The sequence below is a fragment of the Chrysemys picta genome, chromosome 2 (assembly GCF_011386835.1).
Source record: "Chrysemys picta bellii isolate R12L10 chromosome 2, ASM1138683v2, whole genome shotgun sequence".
NCBI classification, from domain to species: domain Eukaryota; kingdom Metazoa; phylum Chordata; order Testudines; family Emydidae; genus Chrysemys; species Chrysemys picta.
Window position 1 is genome coordinate 102795034 of NC_088792.1, and position 15661 is coordinate 102810694.

Genomic DNA, 15661 nt, shown 5'->3' on the forward strand with positions numbered 1-15661 from the left:
ATAAAAAACTCCCAGACAGACCCCTGGATGGTGCAGGGTGCCTGAAGCAAGTTAATTGCAAGCGGCTCAGACCTCCAGTTGTGTGGCTATGTGCCTCCAGAAGTCGAAGGGTGGTGGCTATTGTCAGCAGTCTATCAGTGTTGCCTTTTCTGTGGGTTCAGTGCTATGGCCCTCAGGTCTGCACCATCTTCAAGCCTTTTTGTCTATGGTTCTCCTCTATTCCTGGGGTCTGTTGTAAATCAAACTCTGTTAAATACAGAAAACAAACAATACTTAGAAATGTGTTCATTTTGGTGCTGCTACTCCTGAATTTTACTTTAGTTGCCTATGACAAAAGATAAAGCTTACATTTTTAAACCAGAAAAAGAAAGAAAAATGTGCTCACCTCTCCGAGTATCCCAACTGTAGGCATTAATCCCGTTCCAAGAAAGTCTTAGGGCTGGTCCACACTAACCCCCCACTTCGAACTAAGATACGCAACTTCAGCTACGTGAATAACTTAGCTGAAGTTGAAGTATCTTAGTTCGAACTTACCGCGGGTCCACACGCGGCAGGCAGGCTCCCCCGTCAACTCCGCGTACTCCTCTCGCGGAGCAGGAGTACCAGCGTCGATGGCAAGCACTTCTGGGATCGATCCGGGATCGATTTATCGCGTCTAGACAAGACGCGATAAATCGATCCCAGAAGATAGATTGCTTACCGCCGGACCCGGAGGTAAGTATAGACATACCCATACTCCCTGTCGTCCTGGTCTTCTGTGCTTGAACTTGGTCCTCCTGCTGCTGCTTCCACTGAGCCACTGTACACTGATGTATTGAATCACTGTAGCATCTCCTGTTAGCTGGAAATCCTTGCAGCAGATTTCTGGTCTCTTTTTAATCTACAGTGGATATGCAATATGCTAGTCACTGTGTTTTGTCGAAGTTGATTTCTAAGCTTAGATATTAGTGTTCATTTGAGAGAATATCCTCTCCACATCCGCATTGCTTAGTGGCATTGACAACCAAGAGTGAACTGTGCAAGTTCCATAAAGCGGTTCTCAACCATTTTTCATTTGTGGACCTCAAAAAAATTTCGAATGGAGGTGTGGACCTCTTTGGAAATGTATGTGTGTGTATAGTTGAATTCTATTCAGTCATTCAGTCTTTTGTGGACCCCTTAGACATAGTCCACAGATTGAGAACAACTGACATAAAGCACTTCTAACCGCTTGTATTAGTGTGTTTGTACACCTATACCCAGAACTGTAGGGCATTCTTGTCCTCTGTTTTGAGCAAAACTTGAGCAAGGCTTGAGAAATGGCTTCAGCTGTCCTCTCCTCCAAGGTAATCAAACCAAGAAACACCTTTTTGTAAATGTTTTGCTGAAATATCAAATTATAACACATAGCTGGCATTGAGCTCTACATCGCAGTGTTGTCAGGCCGCCGGCTTTGAATCTTGAGGCCGCCAGGAGAAATTTTGTACACCTGAATTGATTTTTAATTCAGAAATTGAAGTCAATTGTTTTGGTGCAATATACTTCTTGGCATCTTAGACTTCTCGCCAAAATTGGTGCCTGTTGATCCATAACGATCGGCAATTATTTCCAGTTTCTCGTAATCAAGAAAATTTTCACTCTTTGGATCACAAGCAGAAAACAAACTGGAGTTGGAGGTGAATCATCTGTCAAGTGCAGCAAGAATTCTGTCCAGAACAGGATAGTAAAAATCAGATTTTATAGATTCTTGAGTGCTCTTTGGAACATCATGCGTAGATGACTGACCCAGCCTACTAGGAACAAAAACCAAGGCGAGCTTGGATGATATTTTTGTTAGGTCTTTTTGACGTTTTTGTATCATTGTGCTCAGCAGTTGTGACTGCTTGACCCGGAATAGAAATTTCAAGTTACTTGGCAATGGTTTCAACGTCATCAAATAGCTCCTTCCATTTGCTTTCAGATGTTCTCATTTCTTGAAGAGCAGCAACATTGCTACCTTAATTACTATTCATACTATAGCTTTAACTTTAAAACATATCCCTATACCTTTTGTTAATGGGAATGTACTAAACTTATTGTCTTTACTCTGGCTGCTTGTTTATATGCTTCAGCAATAGATTTTGAATAGTTGCTGCATCCCTTGGTCTCATGCTTAACACATTATCTAATACCTAATTGAACCCAACCCATTACATACTTATTTCCTAACATTACTATCTATCTTATATCCTATATAATTTAACTTATTTACTATATAATTATTTATTCATACTTTATCTAGATGCTCCCCTATTAAATTCCACATATACAGTAGCTCTTCCGCAGTTATTCGTTTGTAGATCATGCTGATTTACTGGCAGTATCTTCTACTGATATCAGGGAGATAAGGGGTGCTCCATATTCCTATGCCTGATCTTTAAGGCTAGGTAAAGTTGTAGATATGTTATTTTCATGGTTATCTAATCTTTGGCGCAATTCTTCTGTGGGTAAACCATCAATTTCATCTCTAGGCTCATATTGCAATAACTTTTTCCAGAGCCAATTTCTTCTTGCTGTTTTTCCTGTTACGTCCAATCGTGGAACAATGTTTCTTTAGATCAGGGATCTCAAACTCATATCACTAAGAGGGCCACATGAGGACTAGTACATTGGCCTGATGGCCGCATCACTGAAACCTTTTCATACAACGATACAAAAGTATGTAAAAAATGAAGAGTAATGTAGTATGCTATTAAAAGTCAACATATTAACTTTTTTTTAAACTGTAATGCAAAAAGTCAGTGCTAATTTTGACAGTCATTTCATTTTTGGCCACTTAGCTGGAAACGTTTTGCATCAACCAGAGCATCATTATTAGGTTTGATATCCTGAGACAAAACCAATCTCAGTGTTGCTTGCAAATGTTCGACAGTGAGCCTTGACCTTAACACAGATTTGTTAATCTTCATGGAAGAGAAAAACTGTTCACATTTATATGTACTTCCAAACATTGCCATTACCCTTGCGGAAGCAGAGAAAAACATGGGAAATCTTTCTTGTGAAAGAAGCCGGTAGAATTCTGGAATTCCAACATCTGTATATTTCTTCAAAATGGTATCACACTGAAGCTCCACTAACCATCCGCATTTCCTGTGCAACATTGTCGTCAATTTTCACAGCAAATGGTGTGGAAAAAAGTTGAAAATGTGGTTCAAGTGCCTTGAAATCTTTAAACCGCACATCAAACTGTGTAAGTTAGAAATAATATCTGCATATTCTTTCAAGGATTTGGGTTCAAGTTTTCCTAAGGAATTCAGAGTCAAGAAATGGACCAAATTGCCAGCAGTTAGCTGTATCCCCCTCAAAGTAAGCTTGACTTTGAATGACTTAACATTGTCATACATCTGTGTTATCACCTGTTTTCTACCCTTAAGTTTCAAGTTCAGTATATTCAGGTGATCAATTACATCTGTTGGAAAAGCAAGGTTGCAGATAAAAGTGGAATCAGCAAGCTGTGGAACCTCCTTGTTTTTCATTTTCATGAAGGAATCAATCTCCTGTCTAAGTGCAAAAAAACACTTCAAAACATTTCCACGACTCAGCCATCTAATTTATGTGTGATACAGAAGTTCCCCATATTCGCTGTCCATACTTGCTAGAAAAGAAGTGAACTGTCAGTGATTCAGCCCTCGTGCACGTATAAAATTAACGGTGTTAACAACTACATCTATATCTTCCTTCATTTGTAGACTTTTACTACACAGGGCTTCTTGGTGCAAAATGCAATGTATACTGGTGAAGATAATTCCTGGTATATTGAGGCTGTTCAGTTTGTTCTTCAGTAATCCAACCACACCAACGTTTTCAGAGCACATTGATGGTGCACCGTCCATAGCCAAAAATACGAGTTGTTCCATGGCAGTGCAGATTTTTCAATGCACTCTTCCAGTGCTTGAAATATGTCCATCCTGTTGTGGTACCCTTCAGTGACATTAAGTCTAGCAATTCTTCAGTTATATTCAAATTACAGTCCACACCTCTAATGAACACTGCACACTGTGTAGTATCTGATGCATCTGTACTCTCATCAAGAGCAATTGAAAATGCTTTGAAGTCTTTTGCCATTTGAATAAATTGTTTTTGCACATAATCTGTTATCCTGCAGGCAACTGTATTGGCAGACAAGCTTATGCCTTCAAAAACTTTCTTCCTATCAGGACATAAAATTTTGCTGGCCTTCACAAGACATTCTTTTATAGATAGGCCTTCTGTAAAAGGTGACGATGATTTAGCTATCATTTCGCTTATCACAAAACTTGCTCTTACTGAATCTTCGCTAGACTTATTAATCTCTGAAAAGAAATGTCTTTGGTTGGCAAATGCTGCTTTAAGTTGCTGAACTTTTTCCTCTTGGATTTTTCCGGTGAATGCATCATATTTTTCATGGTGCATCGTGTCATGCCGACGCACATTATACTCCTTGGGAACTGCAGTCGTTTGCTGACAAATGCATTGAATTTTATCTTTTACCTCTGTGAAAAAATAACTTTTCTTCCATGAGTGTTCTTTTTTTCGATGCTGAAGTAATTTCCGAGGGGTTTTAATAAAATATAAACACTCAGTAATGCACCTCACTCAAACGACAAAACACGCATTTACTTTTAGAATTACTTCCGTTCAAGATGGCGGTATCATCAGAAAGACAAAGAGTAAGTAAGTAAACACACTTACAACTAGGGCTTGATATTGTATGTTGACTGTTCTAAATATAGATTTACTGGTAAATTGTGAGCATGATCAAAGGCGTGCGCAGCACATTTCATTAGGGTGTGCACCCAGGGAATTTTTTTATTTTTTTAAAAGGCGAATATTTATTGAATACTCAATCATAAAGGATGTTATTTTTATTCATCAAACAAACTAAGGAAACTAAAACTTAACTAAACTTCTTTAAATTAACAACTAAACTTTACTTAAAAAATACAAACTAAAAAAATGAGAGACAAAATACCAAATTTTTGCTGTAGTGATAACCAGGCGTTGTGACAGACCCAGACCAGTGGGGTACAGGAGTCTGGTAGAGGGCAAATATACTGGTCACTGGATGCGTAGTTTTCTGTTCCCTGAGTGACCAGAGAAGGGGCTGCACTAGAGTAATCAGGAACCTGCTAGAACCAGTTAAGGCAGGCAGTCTAATTAGGACACCTGGAGCCAATTAAGAAGAAGCTGCTAGAATCAATTAAGGCAGGCTAATCAGGGCACCTGGGTTTTAAAAGCTCACTTCAGTTTGTGGTGTGAGTGTGAGGAGCTGGGAGCAAGAGGCGCAAGGAGCTGAGAGTGAGAGGGTGTGCTGCTGGAGGACTAAGGAGCACAAGCATTATCAGACACCAGGAGGAAGGTCCCGTGGTGAGAATAAGGAAGGTGTTTGGAGGAGGCCATGGGGAAGTAGCCCAGGGAGTTGTAGCTGTCATGCAGCTGTTACAGGAGGCACTATAGACAGCTGCAGTCCACAGGGCCCTGGGCTGGAACCCGGAGTAGAGGGTGGGCCCGGGTTCCCCCCAAACCTCCCAATTGTCATGGACTGTGGGTTCTTCCAAAGGGGAAGGTCTCTGGGTTGTTCCCCAACCCACATGGTGAATCTCTGAGGCAAGAAAATCCGCCAATAAGCGCAGGACCCACCAAGATAGAGGAGGAACTTTGTCACAGCGTATACAAAGATACAGTCAATTTTCATGATCTTTATCTTTAACCAGATAATGAGCTAACCCAAATTGATCAAAACAGATTAAGGTTTCGTCATCTTCCTGACCTAGAGAATGAGACATCTCTCACCAGGTGTTACGGACTTAAATTCCTCAATCACATCATTGTAATTAACTGACGAAGCCAATTCTTGTTCAATGTACAAAATCATGAGTGAGTCGAGGTGCTGTTGAGACATTGTACTTCTTAGTTTATTTTTTACATGTGCTAGTTTTGAAAAGGCTCTTTCACATGAACAGCTTGTAACAGGTAAGACTGCAAAGCATTGAATAGATTTGTAAAAGGCCTGGAACATTGAAGACCGATCGGATTCCTTTAGCCAATCAAGCCACTCTCTGGTGGTGTTTGTAGTGCTACCTTTAGGAACAGATCCGTCATAACCCCGAAGCAATCTGACTTCAGCTTCAAGCTCATCCAAGGACACTTTAAATTTGTTGGTAATGATTCTCATATCGTCCCTGCCGTGTCTAAGCTCAGCAGTTTTCCCATTGCAGTCACAATTTTACAAGTCTTCTGTTCAAATCGCTGGTCAATGCAGGTAATCATTGAGTCTAGGAGTGGGTAAAATGAAGTTATTCTCTCCTGCTCCTCTTTTGTATCAAAGTGATGCTGGGACTCAAATGCGTCATCAATACGAGTGGACGTTTTTCTCTTCTTAACTGGGGGAATTGATATGTCATTCTCTACACACATTTTCACACTGTCATTGAAAATTGATTGAAAATATTTTGGGCCATTTATATACCAGCTAAACAGCAAGCACTCGCACTCCCCAAGCTAGCTACCCTACTGCCCTGGCCCCGGCCGAACAGCCGATGGCTTGTGGGCCCCCACAGGCTCCATAAACAGTTGGCTGGTGGGTGGGTGCCCCTGCCCCCTATAGGGGCATGCCCCGACCGATCCCCTTCTTCCCCAAGGCCTCAGCCTTTCCTCCTCCCCAGGAGCCCAGCTTGCTGGAGCTCAGTTCTTTCCCCCTCCCCGCCTCGCAGATTAGCTGTCTGTCTCCCTCCTGCTGGGAGACAGCGGATCGCCCGGCAGGGAGGGGACAGGGTTTATGCAGCACACTAGGGGAAGCCGTCAAAGCCTGCCTGCAGGAGCCCAGCTTGCTGGAGTTCAGTTCTTCCCCCTCCCCTCCCCGCAATCAGCTGTCTCCCTCCTGCTGGGGGAGACAGCTGATGGGCAGGATATGCAGCATGCTGGGGGAAGCCGGGCAGGCCAAGCTTCAGAGCGGAGCGTGGGCCCCGCCCCTGGCGCCATGGTAACCCCGCCTAAAGTGCAGCTTTTTTTAAAATGCTGAAGGGAAACGATGGCTTCCCTTGCCCCCCCCCCCCAGCTACGCTACTGCTCCCTGATGCCATCTTGGATTCTAGACCTTTCTAAAATCCTAAATTTAGATCTTCACCATTTTAATCTGCCATGTTGGATTTTCTAAATTTCAACTATCATTAATTTCTACTTAACGAGAGCCTTAATCTTAAAATTAATTATTGTTTTATGCAAACCAAAGTGTCCTGATACTGTCACCACCTTAATTATGTCGTGAGGGTTTATGCCCCTGGTTGCAGGGCAGCACGGCCTAATGGCCAGAGTCCATATAACCACCCCTGGTTGCAGGGTGTTGAGATGAATTCCTGTCTGCATCCTGTAAAACTTGCCCATACCGGTATTGCCCTGGCCTCTTCTTTTGTCATTCAGTGTTGCACGCATTCTAAAACAATATGCATTTCCTCACCTTTTGGGGGCGAAGCCAGACTTTGAGGCACCTGCTCCCCTACTTAGTGTAAACTTTGCTTGTGCCAATCAGAAACGAACACAAACAGGTTTTGGGCCCCGTCCCCTATGACACTTCTATGATGTCATAGTTGGTACTTTATGAGCCTGCCTGCCATGTGCAGGCCGGGAGAGGAGAAAGAAAAACGAATCCTGTGTATCCTGTGTACACCCGTAACCGAGCCTGATCACCTCGAAGCCTCTCTCTCAGCTCACGTGTTTCAAACAGAGTTTCTATCTTTGCCGGTCGTTATGCGTTGGTTTGTATTTGTAAGTATCAGTTATTACTAAATGCTGCATCTTTGTTTATAAATATTGTTAGTAGATATTTTAGTCATTGTGTGGTTTAGGTTTCATTAACTCTATTAGCTAATCAAACGCTGCTCCCTTACCCCTTGTAATTATCCCCAATAAAACTTTAAATTGATTAATTTTAGTTGTTTGTGTGTGTGTGTGTCTGCAGTTTGCATCGTGACCCATATTCTCCTTGCATCCCTTACCAATATAGTCTATTGCCACGTGCAGCCTGGTAAATAACTAGGGTTACCATCCGTCCGTATTTCCCCGGACATGTCCGGCTTTTGCGTCTCTAAATAGCCGTCCGGGAGGAATTGGTAACAAGGTTAAAATGTCCGGGGTTTTTTTCTCCCTCGCCTCCCTCCCTCCCTTCCATGCAGAGTGTGGCTGCTGATTGGGCGGCTAGGCCGATTGACCCACTCCCATTGGCCTCCAGCAGCCAGAGCCCTCCCCTGCTTCCCCCTCCCTCTCTCTGTAGTCCTCTGTAACACACAAACCGACCCACATGGAGCCAGAATGGTAAGAGGAGTGGGCGGGGGGCAGTCAGGGAGTGGGGGAGTGTTGGATGGGTCCCCAGCCTCCACCTGCCACCCCCCCTCCGTGCATTCCCCCCTCGGTGGGTCCCCCATTCCTGTCTGCCTCTCCCTTGTCTGCATGTGCTGGCTCTGGCAGTACACGCAGACAACTGCTGTCTGCTGCCCCCGGGTCCTAGCGTCCCCCATCCACTAATGGGAAGACAGGCTGCCCTTACCCTGCCCTTCCACCCTAGCCCTGAGCCTCTCCAACACCCCAAACCCCCCAGCCTTCATCCCCACACACCCTAATCCTCTGCTCCATCCCTGAGCCCCCTCCTGCATCATGAACCCCTCATCCCCAGACCCACAGCCCTCACCCCTGCATCCCCTCCTATCCCCAAACTCCCTCCCAATCCCCCTCCCTCTTCCCACACACCCCCTCCTGCCCTCAAACTTCCTCCTAAAGCCTGCACCCCCTCCCTTTGCACCGCCTCTCACCCCCAAACTCCATCCCAGAGCCTGCACCCCTCACCCCCTCCTGCACACCCACCCCCTGCCCCAGCCCGGAGCCTGCACCCAGCACCCAAACTCTATCCCAGAACCTGCACCCCTCCTGCACCCTAATCCCCAGCCCAGGACCTGCACCCCAGACCTCCTCCCCCCACCCAACCCCCCTCCCAGAGCCTTAGGCAGGTGGGGTGGGGGGTTCTGGGCACCACCAAAATTTCTACAACCCTGCCACCCATGCGAGTGGATAAGGGTCAGGGCAGTCAGGGGACAGGTAGGGTCCTGGGGGGGGGCAGTTAGGGTAGGGGGTTCTCAGCAGGGGACAGTCAGGGGACAAGAAGCAGGGGGGGTTGGGGTTCTGAGGGGAGCAGTCAGGGGGTGGGAAGTGGGAGGGAGTGGATGGGGCGGGGCTAGGGCGGGGCTTCCCCCCCCCCAGTGTCCTCTTTTTTGTTTGTGGAAATATGGTAACCCTAAAATAACAGGCCTGCATTTTCTTTCGCCCCTGAGTGCCCACGACAATCCACACAGGGCAGCACGGCCTAGTGGCCAAAGTCCATATAACCGCCGGTGGTTGCATGGCAGCACGGCCTAATGGCCAGAGTCCAGGAAATTAGCCTTTGGCTACAGGGCAACACGGTCTAGTGGCCAGAGTCCATAGAATGAGCATTGTGACGGTATACACCCCTCGTCACAGGGCAGCACAGCCTAATCGCCAGAGTCCAGGGAATTAGCCCTTGGCTACAGGGCAACACGGCCCAGTGACCAAAGTCCATAGAACAAGCCCTTAGTTACAGGGCAGCAGGACCTTGCTGCTGGCTCAGCGGGGGTGGTCCTACCGAAACACGCTGAGGCTTACCGAGGGCAAGGTACCAGTCTGTCACCCACCCCAGGTTGGTTCCTACCGGTTTGGGAGTCGGGGTCGCCCACGAATCCCAAGGTCCTCCGCGGGTCTCCGGGGCCGTCGCCTCCTCTGGTTCCTCCCCCGGTAGGGGTTCGTGCTGGTCAGAAGAAGCCCCCGCTCCGAGCGGCTCTGAGAGCGTCGGCTGGTCCTCTGTAGGAGTTGCCTGGTTAGGTCCTTCAGCTGCCACCCCAGACTGAGCTGAGTTCCCTCCTTTTATACTCACGGAGCATTTGGAGCATGCCCAGTATGGGGGGGGCGGGACTTCCGCTGACAGAGCTACCTGTCTGTCACTTCCAGGGCTAGTGCGGGGCAGAGTTGCCCCGTCACATATGTCAATTGGAAAAAGTGAATTTTATGGTGTTTTAAAACCCCTCTGGGGTTTTTCTGCAAGCCTTTATTAAGGTGCTGCAAGGTATTTCAGAACCTTGAAAGCAAAAATCTTGTTACGCACAGATGCTCCATCATACTTAATATCAAGCTTCAAATGCTGTAGTTCTTCAACAATCATTTTTGAAATGGAAAATCTAAATGCTGAATCCATGTGGGAGCAGCCCAGAGTTCTTTCCTGAATGATTCCTTTTCAATGGCTGTGTAAAAGGAGACACAGCTGGTTTTTTTTGTTTGTTTGTTTTTTTAATGCATCTTTAGTTTCATCAGCAAAGACAGAAAATACTTGGCTTGTCTGACCTCTTCAAAATGTTTTCTCTAAAGACTTCTACAGCAGATGTATTAAATCATTTTGGTACTGGTGAGAAGTATAGTGTCCATACCTGGATACCTTTAAGGTAAGATGACCATATTTTACAAACCAAATCCAGGGAGAGACAGGTGGGAGCACTGCAAAGTAACTAAGACTGAAAATGTAAGTTGCGGAGCATAGTGAGGCAACATTTTTTTTTTTATCATATAACAGTTGCACATGTACACTAAAAATACAAAACAAACATGCATATAATCACTGCAAATGTGATGTCACACTAAAGAAGTGCATTCAGACACTGGTTACAATCAATACAAAAACCCTGTTCAGGAACGGCAGTTTTTCGTACCCACTGTCCATACAGCTTATTTAAAGAATCTCTTCACACTGCTGCCACTGCCATGTATTTTTCACAGATTTATCAATGAGTGCTGTTACCTCTGCTTTTCAAGAAAACCAGCATGATTATTGGTGACCAGATTTCTACTGTATCAATAGCCCAAAGGCACTTAAAATGTAGCCGAAAACACTAGCCCAATCAATTTATTGAAAGTTTTTTTTAATTAACACAGTGATCTATACAGCCCCCAGCCTAGTCATGCCATTGTCCCCTATAGCCTCTGCTCCCATTCCCCATCCATGCCACCGCCACTTGCCAACCCCCCTCTCCCTCCAACCCAAGCCCTTGACCAATTCACGATCCCCTTCCCCCCACACCACACACAGACCTCTGTCTCCTGCTGTGCCATCCCCTGCCCTCCCAGCCATGCCACCAGCCCCCAACAGACCCCCCCCACCACAGGTGCACCATACCACACACACAGCCCAGAGTTGCTCCCACTTCAGTCTGCTTAATAAAATAATAATAATAATAATAATAATAAAGGAAGTGAGAGGAGCCAGCCAACCTGAGCCACAGTTACCTACTGTGTGGCGTGGTGCTGAATTTGCTAGAGATCCGTGTCGTGTGACCATCTGGAGTCCACAGCCACTCTCCATTCCAACAACAGCCACTTGATTGCTTTGCTCAATGGTCCGAGGGACTGTCCGAGTCTGTCTGCCCGTTGTCCGTTCCGCCGCTGCCTGCTAGGCTCTTGTTGTGCACGACATGTGAACTCGGCGGCAGCTGTGATTGAGGAACCACCTCCCAGCCAGCAGGGCTGGCTTTAAGGAAGTGCGGGGCCCAATTCGAACAGTTTCGGCAGGGCCCCAGCAGGGATGACTTAAAAAAAACAAAAAACCCTCTCATTTCTTCCATGTATTATTTACTTTCCGTGACTATATAAATAATAACAAAATTATATATTACATACATATTGCATCATATATTATAAATATCAAGTTCATTAAGAGGAACTGTATTCTACATCTCACCTATATGTTTTTAAAACTTTATCTTCCTTGCTTTTTGTTTGACAAAATCTTTCAGTATATTGCCTAACTCTAAGCTCTTCATTACTTCGCATTCAATTGACATGATTACAATGCAGGAAGACCGATTAAACAATTTGGCAACTTCTCAAAGTTAAAATTGATAAAAACATATCTGTGTTCAACAATGGCGCAAGAGATTTGTTGGACTGGTCAATATCAATAGAGCATTGAAATAGCTGGAAAACTGCATCTAAAAGAACTAGTGACTGAATTTTCAAAATTAAAGCAAGAAAAGATATGTTTTAAGAGCACAGAGTGTTTTTTTATTCGGAGTGTTTTGTAAATGCAGGTTAACTCTCCTGCCAGAAACCCCCATGCCCACCCCTAGAACCCCTGCTGGCTCACTGCTCGCCTCTTTGCCCACCCGCCGCTTGCCCACCTGCTCGCCCCCGACTCGCCGCTCGTCCCCCCCCCCACAAGTATAAAGCCTCATTCAGAGACCCAGGGATCACTATATTACTGCACGCAGCAGTCAATCAATGCAGTTGTAGATAAATCTCTGCATTATGCATTTTTGTATAACTTTTATATGACTTTGTATTGAACCTTGGTAATATAATATAGCAGGCCCCTAAGGTAGTATAATTAAGGGAGAAGAAAAATGTCTTTTTGCTAGAAGTAGAATAAGAACTTCCCCCCACTTTGTAATCAATTGCCCTGTTGAATGAATGAGGTGTGAATGAGGAAGGTGTGGAAGGCAGGCACTTCCAGACAGCTGCAACCCTTGGAGAGCTTTGCCCAGGGCTGAGTGGGATGGAGTTTGGGTGCTGGATGCAGGCTCCGGGCTGGGGCACAGGGTGGGGTGCAGGATGGGTGGAGGGATGCATGCTCTGGGAGGGAGTGCGGAGGGGTGGGTGCAGGCTCTGGGACAGAGTTTGGGGGCCGGAGAGAGGGTGGTGGGTGCGGGGGGGAGGGGAGGGGACTGCCATTACATGTGGCTTCCTTCCTCCCCTGCTGCCGCTCACCATCACCTCGGTGTGGGATGGGGCTGCCCCTTGCCCAGTGTTTGCAGGAGTGGTGGCTGGGGGGAAACCCAGTCAAACTTGGTTTTACTCTTTCGCCGATGGGTCACTTTAACCCCTTACAAACACCTTCCCGCCTCTCTCACCCCCCTTTTCTACTGGGCTTGTTTGATCTTTTCGGTGGAGCCAGCTGAAAACCACAAACCCCAGCGAGAGCAACAGGCTGGAAGACTAGACTGAACCCACCAGCCAGCCTAGTCCATCCCAGAGCCCAGGACTGAGGGCAAATGTCCGCCCACCCCCGGGCCACCTGCTTCTACTCCTGGCCTCTCCCAGCGCCGCCAGCGATTCTGTGTGGCTGCATCGGACGGGATTTCAACTGGAACCCCCCCCCCCGCTAAATTGACCCCTGTTTTGCAACCACTTTGCACCAAGAGCACCTTCCTTCCTTGCCCTAGAACTGCTGGATGGCTAGAAAGCTGAGCTGGGCGTTTGATTGATCCGGAATATTATCGTGCCCCCCCTCCCCAAAAAAACCCTTAATGTCCACACAGCTTTGTGTGTGTGTGGGGGCTATTCCTCCCCCCCAAAGCCGGTCTATTTTATTGTTGCAGGGCAAACGAAGGAGCCAGAGTTTAATGGAAATATTCAGCCCCTACAGCGGTCTTGCAGCAGGGGAAGCAGAGTTGATGGGAAGGGAACTGGTTAGGATAGGAGCCCCCGTCCCCTTCCTTTGCAAAATAATTTGGGGAGGGGAATCAGATCACTCTGTGCCTCAGTTTCCCCTCTCTTGGGGGGGGGGCGAGATAAGAGTCTCAGCCTGCCTGTTGTAGACCTTTCGCATTCTCCCCTCTTGATGTATTTGATTTCCTCGTCCAACCTCCCCCCCCCCCCCCCCCCGCCACCTGGAATTCACAGCACTAAGTACCAGCTCGGGGCTTTCTTCCTGGGTTTATTGGGTTACATGATCCTGAGTTTAGTTTTGAAACAGACACAGGCAGGTACAAACTCACCCTCAAACAGCAACACCACCGAAAACCACAAAACCAACCCAATATTACAAACCTATGGGGAATCACGGGGTCAAACACTCACTGACCGAAGCCCCAGCAGCTGCTCAGGTGAGTGAGGTCCACACTGCAGAGATTCCTGTCTCCCACCGGACCGGAAGTCCCCTCGGTGTCTCCTCCAGGTGAGTGCAGGGGGGAGGGGAGGGAAAGGCTGCAAAGCACATGTGCCTTCTCCCCCCCCCCACCTGCAATAGCCTCTGCCTCTGCCCTCTGCCGGCCAGCGTCTCTGGTTGCCTAGCAGCAACAGCTGCTACTTCCGGGAGAGCGGCACAGCTCTGTGCGGAGCCCAATTCGGGGAAATCGGCCTAAAGCCGGCCCTGCCAGCCAGGCGGTGAGGGGCTCCCCGCGGGAAGGGGCAGCGCAGGAGTGGCTCCTCTCAGCAGCACAGTTAGAAACTTGCTCCCTGCTGCTCTTCCAGAGGCACCAAATCTGGGCCACCTCCTCATCCTGCGGTGCAGGGGTACCCCCCCCACGCAGGAAGGGTCCCCTGTGAAGGTTCCCCCTGCCCATCCACGGCTCTCACCCAGTTGCTCACATCCTGTGCCCTGCAAGGGGAAGCTCAACCACACCGAGCCCTGTGCCTGAGCTCACCAGTCGCCGCCATCTTGTGCAACCCGCGCCACCACATGCGCTGCCTCCCTGTGATGTTGGGGGGGGGGAGGGGGAAGGAGACTTGGACTTCATTATGTTCATCTGAGAAATTAAATTATTATTAAAAGTACCATGACTGGGTGAAGCATTATGAACCAAGCAGCACATGTCTCACTCGCATCTGTACTAAAAATACCTTCCCACCAGTGTAGTTTCCTCCTTTACTTTCTTAAGGATTCGCTTTATATTAGCTACAGAATGATGGACTGTAAGGAGGGTCTTAAGACTTCTGACCTTAAGTTGTTGATGTAATACGTGAGCTGTTTATAATGTAATAACCTTTTGATTGCTTCTAGGTCAGCTCCAATATGTATGGGCTCAATATAGTCATACAAATGATATTCTGATTGAATAACCTAGGGTTACCATTCGTCCGGATTCCCCCGGACATGTCCGGCTTTTTGAATTAAAAATAGCGTCTGGGGGGAATTTGTAAATGTCCGGACTTCCCCCCCCCCCATGGAGAGCACGCACGGCTAACAGGGCAGCCGGCTGGATGGTGCCACTTACATGAGGCTCTGACAGCCGGAGAGAGCCCCTGCTCCACTTCCCCCTCCTCGCCCCTGCAGCTGAGAGCACTCCCTCCTCCCTGCATTCGCAGATCGCCTCCGGCAGTCTGGAGCTCCTCCCCCGCCCCCCCCTCCACTGCTGCCCAGCCTGCCAGGACGAACGGCTCAGGCCGTTGTCCTGAGCAAGTTCACAGAGACGTTAGGCGAAGGCCAACAACAAGGGAGCCAGGGGGTCGGAGAAGGGGCAGGGAGGTTTTGGAGGGGGCAGTCAAGAGACGGGGGGGGCTTTCTGGGGGTGGGGGTGTGGATAAGGTTTTGGGCAGTCAGGGTACAGGTAGGGGGTAGGGTCCTGGGGGGCAGTTAGGGTGTGGAGGGTCTTAGGAGGGGGAAGTTAGGGGACAAGGAACAGCGAGTCTTAGGTAGGGGGTGGGGTTCTGGAGGGCAGTTCTGAGCAGGGGTCCCAGGAGGGGGCAGTCAGGGGACAAGGAGCGGGGGGAAGGTTGGGGGTTCGGGGGGGGGGGGGCGGGAAGTGGGAGGGGCAGGGGCGGGGCTAGGGCAGGACTAGGGCGGGGCTCCTCCCATCCTCTTTTTTACTTGCTGAAATATGGTAACCCTAAATAACCT

The 15661-nt window shown here is 47.6% G+C and overlaps 1 long non-coding RNA gene across 6 annotated transcripts in view; it reads right to left on the bottom strand.

Annotated features, from left to right (window-relative positions):
* LOC135981424 (uncharacterized) overlaps positions 1-15661 on the bottom strand; it is a 28170-nt gene that overhangs the window by 5097 nt on the left and 7412 nt on the right. Inside the window, exons 1-3 of one of the 6 annotated variants that reach the window (XR_010598430.1) lie at positions 13903-14505; positions 11335-11633; positions 73-246 (exon numbers count right to left, since the gene is read on the bottom strand). This is a non-coding gene — a long non-coding RNA (uncharacterized LOC135981424). Of the gene's footprint in view, positions 1-72; positions 247-11334; positions 11634-13872; positions 14506-15661 lie in introns of those variants that run through there. The other 5 variants (XR_010598433.1, XR_010598432.1, XR_010598428.1 and 2 more) reach the window with 5 other exon arrangements.